The 13,438-nt window shown below is 41.2% G+C and overlaps 1 protein-coding gene across 2 annotated transcripts in view; it reads right to left on the bottom strand.

Annotated features, from left to right (window-relative positions):
* TNRC6C (trinucleotide repeat containing 6C) overlaps positions 1 to 13,438 on the bottom strand; it is a 111,428-nt gene that overhangs the window by 80,741 nt on the left and 17,249 nt on the right. The gene's annotated exons all lie outside the window — the stretch shown is intronic.

Here is a 13,438-nt window from a genome sequence, read left to right as displayed (position 1 = left end):
GAAACAGAACTGGACTGAAGTCTAGAGTTTCTAGTTTTGGGAACAGAGCTGGACTGAAGTCTGGAGTTCCAAGTTTTGGAAACAGAGCTGGACTGAAGTCTAGAGTTCCTAGTTTTGGAAACAGAACTGGACTGAAGTCTAGAGTTCCTAGTTTTGGGAACAGAGCTGGACTGAAGTCTAGAGTTCCAAGTTTTGAAAACAGAGCTGGACTGAAGTCTAGAGTTTCTAGTTTGAAACCTAGTTTTGCTACACACAAACCAATCTTGAGCATTTGAGCCAGCTATTCTTGGGCCTTGGTTTCCTCATCTGCAAAATCAAGGTGATACAGTAAGACTGGAGCAGCAATTCTCACACTTGGTTTGCATCACCATCACCTAGAGGGCTTATGCGAGCCTAGACACCTGGTGTCCACCTCCAGACTTTCTGATTCAGTATCAAAAAGCAAGGAGAAACTGGGAATTTGCTTTTTTTTAGTGTCAGATGGTGTCTCACTCTGTCACCCAGGTTGGAGTGCAGTGTGGCGCCATCTTAGCTCATTGCAACCTCCACCTCCCGGATTCAAGTGATTCTCCTGCCTCAGCCTCCAGAGTAGCTGGAATTACAGGTGCAGGCCACCAAGCCCAGCTACTTTTTATATTTTTAGTAGCGATGGGGTTTCACCATGTTGGCCAGGCTGGTCTCGAACTCCTGACCTCAAGTGATCCGCCTGCTTCAGCCTCCTAAAGTGCTGGGATTATGGGTGGGAGTCACCATGCCTGGCCAGAATTTGCATTTCTAACAATTACTGAGACGATGTTGATGCTGCTGGTTCTTGTACCTCTCTATGGGAACCACTGCTCTTGTTCAATATTTATAAAACGAAAGCATCTTCAGGTGTCCATGAATTTATATGTATTTTTGTTTTAACTCTGATGATAATGTATAGAACATATATTGGTGCATTCTGGGTTATCTGAATAATTAAAGCTAAATAATGACGTTTTAGTCAGCAACTGACTTCATATATGACAGTGGTCCCGTAAGATTATAATGGAATTGAAAAATTCCTATTGTCTGGTGACACAGATGTTGCAATGTCGTAGTATAACACATTACTCATGTGTTTGTGGTGATGCTGGTGGTAACAAACCTACTGTGCTGCCAGTCATATAAAAAGTCTAGGGAGGCCAAGGTGGGCGAATCACCTGAGGTCAAGAGCCTGAGACCAGCCTGGCCAAAATGGCGAAACCCTCTCTACTAAACACACACTAGCCAGGTGTGGTGGCACGTGCCTGTAATCCCAGCTATTCAGGAGGCTGAGGCAGGAGAACTGCTTGAACCCGGGAGGTGGAGGCTGCAGTGAGCTGAGATTGCGCCACTGCACTCCAGCCTGGGCGACAGAGCGAGACTCTGTCTTTAAAAAAAAAAAAAAAAAAAGTCTAGCACATACATTATGTACAATAGTAATTATGTACAGTAGTACATAATGGTTCAGAATAACTATGTTATTGGTTTATGTATTTACTATGCCTTTTGTCATTATTTTAGAGTGTATTGCTTCTACAAAAAAAAAAAACAAAAAAACAAAAAAAACCACCACGAACAACAGTTAACTGTAAAACAGCCTAAGGCAGGTCCTTCGGGAGATATCCAGAAGTCATTGTTATCACAGGAGATGAAAGTTCCATGCATGTTATCTTCCAGTGGGACAAGATGTGGAGGTGGAAGACAGTGATACTGATGATTCTGACCCGTGTAGGCCTTGGCTTGTGTGTGTGTTTGTGTCTAGGTTTTTAACAAGTTTAAAAGTTTAAAAAAAAAAAATGAAACACAGAAAAGACTTAGAGAATAAGGATATAAAGAAAAATATTCTTTGTACAGCTGTACAGTGTATCTTTTAAGCTAAGTATTATTATGAAAGAGTAAAAAAAACTTAAAAAAAATTAAAAAGCTGTATTCCTGAAAAAAAAAGTTTTAAAAATAAGTTTAGTGTGGCCTAAGTGTATAGTCATGTCCTAGGCCTTCACATTCACTCACCACTCACTGACTCCTCAGAGCAACTTCAGTCCTGCAAGCTCCATTCATAGTTAACTGCCCTATACAGGTGTACCTTTTAAAAATTCTTAATAGCGTATTTTTCTTGTCCCTTTCCTATGTTTAGATAACATAAATACTTACCATTGTGTTGCAACTGCCTACAGTATTCAGTAGAGTAATATGCCGTAGAGGCTTGCAGCCTAGGAGTGAAAGGTTCTACCACCTGGCGTAGGTGAGTAGCAACCTATACCATCGAGGTTTGCACAGTGACAGAACAGCCTGACGCTGCATTTCTCAGAACGTAGCTCTCTGTCAAGCAAGGTATGATTGTACTACTGAATTTCAGTGTCAGCAACTGTGGTCTGGCATCTGTAGCATCGCCACACTCTGCCAGATTTACTGAATGCAGTTGGGCCTACTGTGCGAATAATGAATTTGCATTAAGTGAAGGTCCAAAATCATATTAAAGTTGCATAAACAAAGATTTCATAGTAATTTAAATTTTAAAAAAGGAGCAGAAGAGTTGGGTCATAACCCAATAATAGAGTTTACTAATAAGCATGCCAAATGCAAACAGTGATTCGAGTAGTAACTCTGCATGCCGACATGTAAAGTGCAAAAGAGTCTTGCGCCTCAATAATCAGAGTCCCACCTCATCTTGTACACAAAACATCATTATCCAGGTCATTACATTTATCTTGTTATTTGAAAACACTTTTGGTTTTCTACTCAATTTGTAAATATCACTGGTTTGATAGTTGAAAAAAGCTATGTACAAAATGAGTTTATACCTAGTTCTGTACATACCTTTTATGTAGAAGAAACAATAAAAAATACTTTAAGTCAACAATGGGGGGTGTTTCATGATACGGTACTGTTTTCCTTTACATTGCCAGCTCCAGTCTACCTGCAGTTTTTGTCTCTCAACGTGGAATCGGCCATCTACCATGTGAACACTACAATGTCTACACTGCCAGTATCCTCCAGGTCTTTGCCTCACTGTCTAGCTGTCACCAATGCTTGGCAAGTCCTTAGTCCTGGATGAACCCACTGTCTACTCTCCTTACTTCCTGACTCAGTTTGCTAAGTAGCTCTCAAGAAAATCATGTGACATGCAGGTTGGTACCACTATGAATGCATGGTCCTGGCCTCAGAACACCCTCATTGCTTCCTGTCAATCCTGCAACTTCCTGGGTCTGCCTTGTTCCAGTGCTGTCAACAATTCATTTAAAGATCTTCCACTCCTGAACTCCTAATGCTTTTACCTCCTTGTTCCCACTTCTCCCCATCTCCAGAAAATGAACTTGACTACTCTGCAGAATAAATAAAAGCCATCAAGTAAAAACTTCAAGTTTCTGTCACTACAGATATATGAGTGTCACCCTGTTCTTTGTCCCACATCTGTTACTCCTATCTAAGGCTAATACTGTATTCCATCAACTCGAAGACGCACATCCCTTCACAGGTTACCATCACTTACATTGGGATGTGTCTTATAGTGGATGACATGTCAGTGCACAGGCAGCATATTTTCCTTTCTTAATGGTATGTGCAATACCGATATGTCACAATCAATGGGGTCAAAGAGGCAATGCAAGGGGGCACCCTCCAAACCTCTGGATCCTATCTTAGGGACTTTGCGTGTCCTGGGTCTTCAACTCACAACTCTCTCCAAAGTAGATATGAAGGCCCAAAACATAAGATTGGGTCTTGGATCAATTCCTTGCTTTACAAATATTTCTCTATTTTTTTTCTAGCCAGAGTTTTAATGAGGGAACCGAATATAAAAAAGAAGAGGAGTGTGCGGAGTGAAAGAAATTGCATTTCCAACCTGTAACTGGCCCAGGGACTGTCTGGCTACTGTAATTAGCTCCTTCTCATTATCATTTGAACACGTTCAAATCTTTAATCTCTTCACAAATGGCAACAATCACCTCTCTCCTGGACTCCACATTCTCCTCCAGCTCCTCCCACTCTCTCCTGTCCTCCTGCAAACCTTCATGGAAACTGACTACCCAAGGCCATAATTTCTTCCTTGCTGCTAAAATCCAAGGCCATGTTATCTTTTGACCCCTCAGTCTTTAGACCAAAAGACCCCTGAACTGTCTTTATCAGCAATGACCACTCCTGCCTTCTTGCCTGTCTACTCCTCCATGCTGTATTTCCCGTCCCCCTTGGCAGGTTTCCTTTTATGCCTTCGTTGTCCACTCTTTTATACTTGATACAGTTCAAAATCAACATGTCCCATATACTCATCGGCTTTCTTGCCTCGCCCTTCTGAATATTTCAATCTCTCCTACATCTCATCAATCACCAAACCTTGTCATTTATATTAATAGCTCCTAAATACCCTCCACCCTCAAATATCACTCAGTTTCATCCATCTATTTTCATTCCAACTGTCACCATCAGAACCTGGGCACCCTCATCTCTTAGCTGCAATACTATAAGAGACTTTCTAATCCACCATCTATACTGCAGCCACTGTGATCCTTCTGAAATGCAGATTTCTTCCCTGGTTTAAAACTCTGAGGTCTTTTAACGTTCTCAGAATAAAATCCAAACTCTCTGCAAGGTCCACGTGGTCCTGAGCAGTAAGACTCCCAGCTCCCCAGACTTAGCTTTGAGGTTCAGCAAGTGCTAAACTCCCCTGTGAGCTGCTTGCTTCTTCATCTAACCACCACGTTTCATCAATTCTAGGGCACATTTCCTAACATTTCAACATTTCTGAAATTGGGATGCATGTTATAACTGACAATGAATGTATCAGTTTAACTATTTTTTTCTTTCTTAGTGGTACACAAAATAGTGCATAATACAATTGATAACGTCAGGGTAAAAAAATGTGGCAATTCCTAGTTGTTCTTTAAATATCAGACTAAATGTCACTTCCTCTCCAAACCTCCTGTGACTCACCTAAGCCAGTCTAGGTGCTTCTGACTGAACATCCACAGTACCCGGTATTTGGCACAGCACTCAGCATTGTGTATATTACTTTTTTAAATGACTGTCTTCTTCTCTAGGCTGTAAATTATGGCAGCATAGTGCCTGACAACAGTGAGTGCTACATAAATGTTGAAGGAGTGTTTTTCTCAAACATATAAAGTTTAAAAAATACAGAGACAGCAACATAATATAAAGAAATTAGTTGATGAAATAAAAAACCACTAAGGCTAGAGACCTCAAAAACTTGGATTCACTTCCAGTAATTTTCATATCCCTAGACTTCAGTTTTCTCATCTGGAAATGAAAGGTTTAGACTAGCTGACACCCTAAGGCTTCTTCTAATTCTGAAAGCCTATGGTTTAAGTGAAACCCAGAGAACACGACATGCAGTTTTAATTTTGTGATGGCTAGCATTTCAGGGTCCACAGATTTCCTCCTCCCTATGTCCAGCCTGTCTCTGCTCCTATTTCCCCGGCCTTGATATAGACATGAAATACTTTTTGTAATTACTTTAGACTTTAAAGTTCTTTACCTTTATATGGAATGAACATCCATTATATCTTTTCTTTTTAAGAAAGGTGCAGAACCTATTTATTATAAGTTGAAGTTGATTCTTAAATGTATAGGGGCCTTCAAATATAAATAGATATATATTTTCCTGATAGTGACCTTCAGCTAATTATAATAACAGAAAAGCTAAGAGGTATTTACCCAAATGAGTTGAAAACTTACATTCATACAAAAACCTGCACACAAATGTTTATAGCAGCTTTATTCATAACCATCAAAAACTGGAAGCAACCAAGATGTTTTTCAGTATGTGAATGGATAAACTGGTGCATTCAGACAATGGAACATTATGTGATTTAAAAAAATTAGTTATCAAGTCATGAAAGCATAGAGGAACTAAAAATGCATATTGTTAAGTTCAAGAAGCCAATCAGAAAAGTACAGTATGTAGAAAATCCACAGTATGTAGATACCGTATGATTCCAACTACGTGACATTTTGGAGAAGGCAGAACTACAGGGATGGTGGAAAGATCAGTGGTTGCCAGGGGAGTGGGGGATGACTATGGGGAGCACAGGGGATTTTTAGGGCAGGGAAACTGCAATGATGGATACACAATATTGTGCATGTCAAAACCCATTGAGTGTATAATACAAATAGTGAACCCTAATGTAAACTGTGGAATTTAGTTAATAATAATGTATTGGCCAGGTGTGGTGGCTTATGCCTGTAATCCCAGCACTTTGGGAGGCCGCGGTGGGTGGATCACCTGAGGTCAGGAGTTTGAGACCACACTGGCTAACACGGTGAACCCTGTCTCTACTAAAAATACAAAAATGAGCTGGGCGTCATGGCGCACACCTGTTATCCCAGCTACTCAGGAGGCTGAGGCAGAAGAGTCCTTGAACCTGGGAGGCGGAGGTTGCAGTGAGCTGAGATCGCACCATTGCACTCCAGCCTGGGCAACAGAACAAGACTCTGTCTTTAAAAAAACAAAAAAACAAAAAAACAAAAAACAGTATCAATACTGGAACATCAGTTGTATCAAATGTTCCACACAAATATGGGAAACTAGGGGTGGGAAGGAGAGGGAATACACGGGAACTTTGTACTTTCAGCTCAATTGTTTTGTAAACTTAAAATTGCTCTAAATAATACAGCCTATTAATAAAAAATGGAAATACAACCCACGACAGAGAAGAAAACTTGCTGTCTCTTTCACAATAGCAACTTTCCAAATAAAACTGAGCGCACAATACATAGACATTTGTCTGGTAAACTTAAAACCACTCAATGTATTTTAAAATTACAATCAACATACTAGCAATTATTTTTTCACACACTTTAATGTATCTGCCTCAAAAGGTTTTTTTGTTTTTGCTTTTTTTTTTTGAGACAGTTTTATTTGCTCTTGATGCTCAGGCTGGAGTGCAGTGGCACAATCTCAGCTTACTGCAACCTCTGCCTCCTGGGTTCAAGTGATTCTTCCTGCCTCAGCCTCCCAAGTAGCTGGGATTACAGGCATGCACCACCATGCCTGGCTAATTTTTGTATTTTTAGTAGAGATGGGGTTTTATCATGTTGGCCAGGATGGTCTTGAACTTCTGACCTCAGGTGATCCACCCACCTTGGCCTTTCAAAGTGCTGGGATTACAGGCGTGAGTCACGGTGCCCGGCCAGGCTTTTTTGTTTGTTTTTTGAGACAGGGTCTCACTTTCGTTGCCCAAGCTGAAGTGCAGTGGCATGATCACAGCTCACGGCAGCCTTGGCTTCCCAGGCTCAGGTGACCCTCCCAGCTCAGCCTCCCAAGTGACTAGGATGACAGATGCATATCACCATGTCCAACTAATTTTTTGTATCTTTAGTAGAGATGGGTTTTTGACATGTTTCCCAGGCTGGTCTTGAACTCCTGGACTCAATCTACCCACCTCAGCCTCTCAAAGTGTTGGGATTACAGGCGTTAGCTACTGTGCCCAGCTCAAAAGTTTTATTCTAGACTCAACAAGTGCTTCTTGGAAAGCTAGGAATATTGGTTCTTTTACTACAAAATTCAAAAGCAGCAACAGCAGAAGAGGAGGAGGAGGAGGAGGAGGAGAATAAAAAAAGAGAACTATTAGCAAGCTACAGAAATTTTTGTGATGAAAAACCCAGCTTCTCTTTCGTAAATAGCTGACATTGGATGGCTAGCTACTATAAAAGTCAAAGTACAGTCATCCCTCAGTATCCAAGAGGGATTGGTTCCAGAAACCCCCTTGGATGCCAAAATCCACAGATGCTCAAGTCCCTGATATAAAACAGGTTATTATTTGCATATAACCTACGCACATCCTCCCACATACTTTTTGTTGCTTTTAACTTTTTTTTTTTTTAGAGATGGGGTCTCACTGTGTTGCCCAGGGTGGGCTGAACTTGAATTCCTGGGCTTAAGTGTTCCTCCCACCTCAACCTCCCAAATAGCTGGGACTATCAGCGCATACCACCATGCCTAGCTCTCCTATATATTTAAATAATCTCTAGATTACTTATAATACCTAATGTAATTTACATGCTATATAAATAGCTGTTATACTGTATTGTTTAGGGAATAATGACAAGAAAAAAAGGTCTGTACATGTTCAGTACAGATGCAACTGTCCATTTATATTTCAAATATTTTTGATTGACAGTTGCTTAAATCCATGGATGCGGAAGCCACAGATAAGGAGTGCCAACTGCACTTGTACTTCTACCTGTCATTTTGCCTTTCAAAAGACTGGAAATGAAGAAAATGCACCAGAACTCAAAACCTGATGGAAACAATTAGGCAAGGACTCAGGAGCAAAGAATTTGAGCTGATGGGAACCTCAGAAATCATCCAGTCCCACTCTCATCTGCAGACGCAGGCAGCCGAGATGATCTGGCTGAGATGACTGACCCAGCTGCCATTGGGACCAGAACTCACATCTCTGACCATGCTCTTCCACCATGCTGCTGCTAATCTTTCTTAAATGATTGAAGGACAAATTCAGGGTTGTTTTTCTTCAAAACCTTCAGAGGAAAAGGAATTCATGCTACAGAAGGGAAGAAGGAAGCAAATCATAAATGACTGTTATCAGTCCTTTTTTCATTATAAACCACCAAATTCTGAGACATTTGGACATGGAATATGGTTTCCTGTGTGCTATCTGCCTGATGCCTTATGTGTAGTCAATCTTACATCTAAGGCAGCCTCATTTTTTAAGAGTCAAAGTATTCCTAACCAGTCTTCCCTTTCCACCCTGAATAACTGTTATGTGAGTAGGGCAGGACTGACAGGTGAACTAAGAATGCCCCTTACATTTTTAAAGGATGGGGAAAAAACTCCATATGGTCAGCAAAGTCTAAAATTCTGGGAATGACCTTGGTCAGAGTCTCACTGCCCCTGGGCATCTTTTTGGCCCAAAGGCTAGACCTACAGGAAAAGGGCCAGATACTAGTATAGGGAACAGAAACCACTTGTAATATTAGATTATCAGACATAGAAACCTTCTAGAGGAAAAATCCTGGTAATATATACCAAAGTCTTATTATGTAGGTGTTGTTTTATTTTAATTAAAAAAATTATAAATAGGCCAGGCGTGGTGGCTTACGCCTTTAATCCTAGCACTTCGGGAGGCCAAGGCAGGCAGATCACCTGAAGTTGGGAGTTCAAGGCAGCCTGGCCAACATGGTGAAACCCCATCTCTACTAAAAATATAAAAACTAGCTGGACATGGTGGCATACCCCTGTAATCCCAATTACTTTGGAGGCTGAGGCAGAATAATCATTCGAGCCAGGGAGGCAGAGCTTGCAGTGAGCCAAGATTGCGCCATTGCACTCCAGCCTGGGTAACAGAGCGAGACTCCATCTCAAGAAAATAAAAATTAAAAAATAAATAATTAAACAACCTATTCCATGTCTCCTCTCCAATTGTGAAAATAATCTTTTTTATGATTACTGAATGAAAAGTTAAAATGATGCTACTTATCAAGAAGAAACAGGAACATATTAAGTTAGGAGAAATGAAATTACTCTCTTAGAAACGCAAGTGCTGTTACTATATAATAGCCTTGAGCTACAAGCACAACAGGATCAGTGAATGAGTACAAGTACATCAAGCTTGTCTGAATGCGCGGCCCACGCCCCTCCTGTGTCCCTCAGAGACATCTTTGTGCTCTGCTGGCCCTCTCACCGCTAATGGACTTCAAGTCTTTGTACTCGTTCTCCAGCCCTGGACTCTCTACAGAGGTTGTCCATGCTCACCACCCTGACCATCATTTCTGTGCTACTGATGCCTGAGTATTGTCCCAGTGTTGCCCTCGAGCTCGAAGTCCAGCCTCCTTCTTCAACTACCTACTGGACAGTGCTGCTTGAAGGAAGCTTTCTTTCACACTGAACGCATCCAAAAGTCAAACAAGAATTTCCTAGTCTGAGTCCAGGACTGTGTTGGTTGCTGTAGGAAGGCACTGGAGCACTTAGGTTTCTCACTTAAGTGAATCAACAATGAACTGGGGAAATAAAGAAGACACACAGAGTATTTAAAGCTTGTGCAACTGACTGGAAATCTCAGACAACTGAAGAGAGGAGGGATGACAATGTGCTGCCCAGTACAGCAGCCACTGGCCAAGTGTGGCTGCTGAGCCTTGATGTCTAAATTGAGAGGTACTTAGTATTAAAACATATACTGGATTCTAAGCTGGGTGCGGTGGCTCATGCCTGTAATCCCAGCACTTTGGGAGGTCGAGGTGGGCAGATCATGAGGTCAGGAGATCGAGACCATCCTGGCTAACACGGTGAAACCCCATCTCTACTAAAAATAAAAAAAATTAGCCAGGCGTGGTGGCAGGCGCCTGTAGTCCCAGCTACTTGGGAGGCTGAGGCAGGAGAATGGCGTGAACCCGGGAGGCAGAGCTTGCAGTGAGCAGACTCCAGCCTGGGCAAAAGAGCGAGACTCTGTCTCAAACAAACAAACAAAAACCCAAAAAACAAAACAAAACAAACAAACAAAAACATATACTGGATTCTAAAGACTTAGTACCAAAAAAAGAGAAATACGTCATTAACAATTTTTCTGTTGATTTCACATTGAAATGGCAATATTTTGGATGTATCAAGTTAAACATACATTATTAAAAGTAATTCTACCTGTTACTTTTTAAATGATGCATCTAGGCTATTTAAAATGATTTATGTGGCTCACATTTGTGGCTTGCATTATTTCTATTGAATGGTGCTGGTCTAGAAGTGGTATTGTTTTATTGAAAAGGATAAAGTTTAAGCTAGTTTCTCAGAAACCATTAAATAATTACCTGTTTTCATAAAGACTAAAAGTGAAACAGAGATTGAGAAACTAGAAGTTGTGACAGATCACAAGCTTTTTCAGGTGGGAGATTTTCCCTAACAACTATTTACTCTACACTAAAGTACTAGCACATTATTTCACAAACAGAAAAAAAATGCCACAAAGCATGTATTCAATTAATAAAAAGACCAAGGGCCCTGGTGTATAATGCAAGCATGGCACACTCAGTTTACCCACATACTTGTTCTCACAGTGGTATTTCCAGCTTGCAACGCTAATGCTATGGCTGGTAGTCTACAGGTCATCCTGGACCCTAAGAAAAGGGAAGAGAAGCCTCACTCAGCAAAGCAACAGACAGAGGAATGGGGAATTCTGACCCAGTTGAGCTGTACCTCTGGGTCTCTTTTATATTATGTAGTGATAAATCTTCTCTGACTTAAGCCAGTACTTTTTGGATCTTTGAATCAAGCAGCCACCTAATAATCTCAAGTGATAAGTGGAGGATCTCAAAATCTGGATCTATTCTTACACCACAGATAAATTAAATGGGCATTTGTTTTGTCTAGCCATAAACTCTTTTCAGATCCTCATTTATGGGTCTATTACTGTCCAAAAAACCAGGGTATCAAAGCAATCTTGACACTCCCCTTCTTCAAAAAGACCTGACTCTAGCGCCATACCTCAAAGATAGGGACTCACATAGGAACCTACCCTTTTACACATCAGCATTTTCATGCAGCCAGAGAATACAGGAAGGCAATGGGAACTTTAGTTCTCCATGATTTTCAACAAATCATTTGTTTTATTTAAGAAAAATTAAGACAGCAACCATTTAATAACTATATATTTAATTTTAAAAAACTTTCAGCAAGCTGGAAATTCTGGTTACTCTCTGCCTAGTAAACTTTTGCCTTTTGTTTTTTAAATGAGAGCGACATCTGCTGGTGAAAAGGTAGATGATAACTCTTTATATAAGAAAGCAACAGTCTTTTAAAACAGTTTTCTTTCCAAGAATTTTCTTTCAGCTAAAATTTTCAGGTAGTATTGTCATAACAGGGCCAAACAGATAGATTTCCACATTTTGCTTTTTCTAAAACGACAGGCTACAGTATGGACACGAAGTTCAGACTGCTGTCCCTTCAGACTTTGGAGAACTTTATTTCGAAGGAGCTCCTTTTCAGACTTTTCTACTACATTCTCATCTCTAAGATACCAAGACAGAAGGAACTTGCCTTGCTGACCCAGCCTCCTTAGCTTCCAGTCTACCCTTGCTAGGGTCTGAGCTTTCTCAAGTCCTGGCTGCAACCCCATTCTCTCTGCTTCTTTCCTAGCTATTTTAGTTGGCTTGAGTCTCATCATGCTCAGTCACTTCAATATTGCCATCTGTAACAGCCAAGGCCCCTGACCTTCCTTCCACTATGCTTGCTATCCATGCTTCTGTATCATCTCAACCTTCAGTCATTTCCAGACCACCTGACACTGCCACACGTAGTCTCAGAAACAGCAATGAGCTGTTACCTACTAACACTAGCATAAGCACCCCCTGCCACCAAGAATTCCTCTTACTAACCTAACATGGACTGCCAAAACCCCCCTCCTGTAACGGCTTAAAACTTTTCCTGCACTCTGGAATCCTGATGCCATCCAGCTTCTCTCAATCTATGGCCTGGATTTCTAGTTTACAGAGACAGAAGGTACTCATTCATTCAATAAATAGAGGTTTTCTACAGCTCAGCCTCTTCTGGGCTGTATCAATGAACAAACAAGAGATTCCTGGCCCTGTGGAGCTCATATCTTAGCAGAGAAAAAAGGTCAAAGGTCAATAATAAACATGATGTGTAGGTAAGAGACATGGTTCGCCAGGTATTAAGTGCTGCAAAAAAAAGGAAAGCAGGGTAAATAAGGGCTCAAACTCATTGTTTTCCCATGCAATCTGCCTATCATTCGCTCCATCCCCCAAAACATGTCAGCACCCTCACCTACCCTCTCCTTATTCAGAAAATATTTAATGGGTTCCTATTCTGTGCCAGGCACTGTGAATACTGAGTATACTAAAAAAAGAAATACAGTTCTAGCTGGGCATGGTGGCTCACGCCTGTAATTCCAGGACTTTGGGAGGCCAAGGGGGGCAGATCACGAGCTCAGGAGTTTGAGACCAGCCTGGCCAATATGGTAAAACCCCATCTCTACTTACAAAAATACAAAAGTTAGCCGGGCGTGGTGGTGCACGCCTGTAGTCCCAGCTACTCCGGAGGCTGAGGCAGAAGAATCACTTGAGCCTGGGAGGTGGAGGTTGTAGTGAGCCGAGGTTGCGCCACTGCACTACGGCCTGGAGACAGAGCAAGGCCATCTCAAAAAACAAGCAAGACTCCATCTCAAAAAACAAAACACACACACACACACACACATACACACACACACATACACACACACACACACATACACACACACATATATACACACACACATACACACACACACATATATACACACACACACACATATACACACACACATATATACACACACACACACACACATACACACACACACATACACACACACATACACACACACACACATACACACACACATACACACACACATATACATATACACACATACATATACACACACACATACACACACACATACACACACACATA

The sequence above is a fragment of the Mandrillus leucophaeus genome, unplaced genomic scaffold, assembly GCF_000951045.1.
Source record: "Mandrillus leucophaeus isolate KB7577 unplaced genomic scaffold, Mleu.le_1.0 Scaffold1, whole genome shotgun sequence".
Taxonomy (NCBI): domain Eukaryota; kingdom Metazoa; phylum Chordata; class Mammalia; order Primates; family Cercopithecidae; genus Mandrillus; species Mandrillus leucophaeus.
This window is presented reverse-complemented; position numbering and strand designations above follow the sequence as displayed.